The sequence below is a fragment of the Calypte anna genome, chromosome 2 (genome assembly GCF_003957555.1).
Source record: "Calypte anna isolate BGI_N300 chromosome 2, bCalAnn1_v1.p, whole genome shotgun sequence".
Classification (NCBI taxonomy): Eukaryota; Metazoa; Chordata; class Aves; order Apodiformes; family Trochilidae; genus Calypte; species Calypte anna.
In genome coordinates this window covers 114,977,187-114,982,070 of record NC_044245.1, presented here as the reverse complement: position 1 = coordinate 114,982,070, position 4,884 = coordinate 114,977,187, and the positions used below count along the sequence as shown (strand labels likewise).

Genomic DNA, 4,884 nt, shown 5'->3' with positions numbered 1-4,884 from the left:
CATCACTGCACATGCAAAAATTATTCTGTTGGTGTGTAGATGGATCATATTTTGTGTTTATTCCTCTGAAAAGGCAGTCTCATTAGAAGTATGTTTTCTGTGTCATGCATTGTAAATAAACATGTTTCAGTTATTGAACATTGGTATGATCAAACTAAGGAGACTAGAGATTCAGACTCCAGGTTAAACTTCAGATGACAAAGGCCAATAAAAACACTTTTTAATGAATGTGTTTAAAAAAAAAAAACTTTAAGTGAGGATTTAGAGGTGGGGAGCAGTAAGAAAAGAATAACAGCGTCATTTTGAGGGCATTTGGGAACAGGATCACATTTATACCACATCTCTGTGAAAAGTGTAAGCCAAGAATAGCAGCCTTGCCCTTCATCTGCCTCTAAATACAAAGTGCTGCCCTCCCAGTTGCCCTCTTCTTCAGGCTGACAAAGGCATTCTCATTGCTGAACAGCAGAACAGTTTGAATTCATCTGGATTAGAATGAATCATTGCTACTTTTTCTTTCCTTTTAACTTTGAAGTGGACCCATTCCCCCATTTAGTTCATTGCTTGGCAATGCAGATACATGTACTGGCAGCAGGCAGGGAGCAACAGAGGGACAAGAACAAGAGCTGGGGAACAGAGAAAGGGCATGGCTGTTCTTTTTGGCAGCAGTGTTAATACCACTTACAGAATAGCAATGTTAAAGCATCCCATCCCAACTGCATTAGGGTATTTCTGCTAATGCTAACAGAACCAAGGCAGATCAAGCTCCACTGAGTGGGAGGCTTGGACAAGGCAATCAAAACCCGCTCTGTCACAGTGGCTGGAGTGTTTTCACTTGTAATGAGGTCTCCAGCAGTAAATAGACAGTTTAAAAGCCAATAGTGGTGCAATCAGTAGTGCAGCTTTTGTCAGAGACCGAATCCAGACTTGTGCTGCAGCTGGTTAGTGCTGTGCTGCTCACACAAAGCAGCCCTAAAGCTGGGGTAGCCAATTAATGCAGACAACTGGCATAGCATGTCTTACACCATTGCCCTCCTGGCAGCTGGCTTTTCTCTGCCTGGAGAGGGAGTGTGGTCAGATCACCCCTGATCTGCAACTGTTCTAACTGTCCCGGGGGCCCTTATTTGTAGGTACAATCCTGATTCTGTGTATCTCATTTAAAATTGCCAGAAGAACAGAATAAGAGTGAATGGATACACCTCCAGGCTGCTTCTGCTCTGAGCAAGCTGCATGACTTCACTTGTCTTATAAATATGCCCACTAGCAAAGAAAACTAAGAAAAGTGAATACATTTCAGTAAAAGAAAATCAATCTCTTTATGGTCTATGTACACTGGAACACATGCTAAGTGCTAGCTTAAAACATGTATTTGATGGAAATGAGAAATCACTTGTGATTTGGAATATTCAAAGCACTTGATAGCTATCTGAGGTTACAGTGTATAGAACGCTCACTTCCTAGGGAACCTCTGAGCCAGACAAGTCATGTAGCTTGTTAGGAAGGCATTTGAAGCACATTATTACCCCAGCTTTTTCCATGAACATGAGGTATCTTTGACATGATCAAAAAGTCACCTCCATTATGTGACAGATGCCTTTTCTGTTAAGAGTACAGGAACTGCATGACTGACCATTCCTTATGTGCTCTGAGGGTGTTGGGGCTCTATACTCTAGGAAAATGGAGGCTGAGAGGTGACCTTATCACTCTACAAATACCTGAAAAGAGGTTGAAGTGAGAGTGGGGTTGGTCTCTTCTCACTGGTGACAGATGACAGGCCAAGGGGAAATGGCTTCAAGTTCCGTCAGAGGAGATTTAAGTTGGATATCAGGAGAAACTTCTTTACAGAAAGTAAAGAAGTCCCCAGTGTCTCCATCCCTGAATATGTTAAAAAATCATCTGGGTATGGTGCTTGGAGATATAGTTTAGTGGTGGGTCATTGGGAATAGGGTAGTAGGATTAGGACAAGGCTGGACTTGATGATCTTGAAGGCCTTTCCCAGCCTGAGCAATTCTATGATTCTATGCTCAGGGATGGGATGAGGTGTGTGTCTACTGCAGTGCCCTGGCAGGCAGTCCACCACATTGACAAGAGTGACACTGCTGTGGTGACATGAGGGAAGGGTCACAGGGTTGCAAGAGGATTCACCAAGGGACTCTCCAGATAGCACACTGACCTGTAGCCTGCTCAGACCACAGGGTTTCCAGGAAAAGGGAGAAGAGAGAGAAGACTTAAAACTGCTGACCTGTTCTTACTGCTTCCGTGGGTTACCAGTGCTAGGGAAAAGTGACAATTCATAATGCACAATGACCTTATTGTCTTAATTACCATTGCATGATGTTAAGAGAGCATTTCTTGGAGGCAGCTAAATCTGTGACCTGTAGATCAGAAGGATGCTGCTTGTTACTGATCCTTAGAGCCAAGCAGCATTCTTTGCACTTGTAAAACCATACTATTGACCTGCCATGTTTGGCCAAAACAATTTGGCAAGAACTAATGAAGGGATGTGTTCTGTATGCTTTTGCTCAAAATGATGGTAATTCTGGGTCCCTGAAACACACAGAAAATTCAAAGTGCTTTTACTGTAATCAACATGCTGCAGCGAACAGTGAAGCTAAAAAAATACTGATTATCCCCTGTTGAAGCCTTAGGACCAAGTTCTGCATTCAAGAAGAAAAATGGAGTTTCCTTTGTTTGTACAACCTTTAATCATCTGGGCATATGAGAGATGAAATCTGAAATTATTCCAAACTTTAACCTCTTGATTTCCTCAAATCTGTACACGCAGGAAAGCTTTTTCTAAGGCTGTGGATCCACATTTATACCAAAATTCTTTGTATTTAAAATTTACCACTGGTCTTATACAGCATTCTTTTTACATGTTTCTATTCCTTCAGCTCTCCTACTCATCTGCCACAAGCATTTAAATCACTGGATTTTTTCATTGTTTGAGATAACTGGTTGCATTACCATCTGGAAACAATACGTTTTAAGTGCATAATTATGGATGTTTGAAATCCCAGGAACTGAACTTTAAATGCACAGGACTAGGAGGCAGCACGCTCGGAAATGTATTGTCAGCTGCATGATGAACAGTTAAGAGGAAAGGAGGAGCTGCTTCTCTGCTGCCTTCCTACCACTAGCCTAAGAAACCTGAAGTCAGATTTGATTGCAGAGTAAATGAGATCATTTTAGACTGCTCTTGCTTGTATTGAATTTCAATGACTCCAGTGGCACAAGAGGACTCTGGCTGAGCTGTGGCCTCTAAGTCTTCACCTTGCCCTCACTTCTTGTTTGAGACTGGAAAATCAACTTCCCATTAGTAACCAGGAAGTGCAAAGAAATGAAGCACACTGCATGAGAGGGTTATTGAGGATAACAGTATGCATCTAGCTTCACAGTGGAAAATGTTCTGATATTCTGAAACAGAACCTGCAATATAGGATATTGAATTTCTACAAAACCAGCACATCTCCAAGGTGATTAGTCAAAACCCAGCTAAAACACTATTAGCTAAACTTTGACCAGTCCAAATGGCTGACCGCATTGCCTCTCCTGCTTTCTCTATTCTTACGTATGACAATGTGTTTCACACACATATTTCACAATGTATTCATTTGCCACAACACATTCCAACTGAAAAGAATCAGGCCCTCAACAGCTGCAGGTCCCGATCAGGCTCAGTAATCACATCAGAGCATATCTTTTTTACTGCCAAAAAAAGTAACAAGCAACTCAAAAGTAAAAAGAGTTCATTGCATCCAGGTCCAAACATGCCATCAAATGTAAATTCTCTTTTAGCTTTGATTAGATAGTGTCTGTATCATCACTTCCCCATTATCTTTCTGAGTAATTTTTTTTCCTAGGATCACTTTGTACTATAAGATATTAAGCTTCTAGTTCTTTCAAGTCACTGTGGCCAGGTCACTCAACAGTCTGTTCTCCTTCTTCTCACATGCTGCCTATTTATATGAGGGGGGAAGTTAAGTTCTCACTTCAGGAGGTGTCAGGAACTTGGTCTCCAGGCCTTCTAGCTGCCAAAGCTTTTCACCTAACTGATCTGATAGCATGATGGACTATTATTCAAACTAATAACTAACTCTTAGAAAACTCTTCAGGAACAGGCACTATGTTGGATTTGTGGTATCTGTAGGAGATTACAGTCAGCTGAGGAGCATGGGGAGAAAAGAACCACAAGAAGTAAATTGGATACCACATGAAGTGATTGATGGTGAAAGGTTCTTTCTGGAAACCAGACTGTCTGTCGCTGCAGCCAAACTCTCAGCTGGATGTACAACCTGGCCTGACCATGTGTTCCATTTAAGAGATGTCAGAGGGAAAAAAGTTGTTATTTTTTATTTGCATTACAGTCATGTATTACAAAGCACTCAGTTTCAAGACCCAGTGTGTTATGTAGTGATCACACGTACATCTGAACAAGTTTCTTGCCTCAAAATTACTTCTGTTTTACAAGCACACTAATATGCAGAAACTTAGCCAGCTTACCTGTAACTGGGTAGTAGTCTTCTGGTGGCATCATGAAATAAATTACTCTTGAGGTGTCTCTAAAGGAGAATAACAAAATGGCCTAATGACTTTTAACCAGAAACGACTCCCACCACTTCCTCACAAAGATGGGAAGCAATGTGATTAAATGGGAAAGGAAGTGTTTGGTGAGTTAATAACCACTGAAACTCCAAACACACAGAAGACACAAAATATAAATTTCAGAGATTCCACATCTTCTTTGTCTGTGTTGGGAGGGACATTAAAGATGAATGATCAGATGTTACCAGCTTTGCAAATCCCATTGAAGCTCCCAGGGTCTCTTTCCCGTACTATTAAGGGTTGACATAGAATTACATCTCTATACCTAGATGTGAAAAGAAA

The 4,884-nt window shown here is 41.3% G+C and overlaps 1 long non-coding RNA gene across 1 annotated transcript in view; it reads right to left on the bottom strand.

Annotated features, from left to right (window-relative positions):
• LOC115597939 overlaps positions 1-4,636 on the bottom strand; it is an 8,191-nt gene extending 3,555 nt beyond the window's left edge. The window contains exons 1-2 of the long non-coding RNA XR_003987279.1: positions 4,625-4,636; positions 3,132-3,133 (exon numbers count right to left, since the gene is read on the bottom strand). This is a non-coding gene — a long non-coding RNA (uncharacterized LOC115597939). The remainder of the gene's footprint in view (positions 1-3,131; positions 3,134-4,624) is intronic.
• Positions 4,637-4,884: the final 248 nt, after the last annotated feature.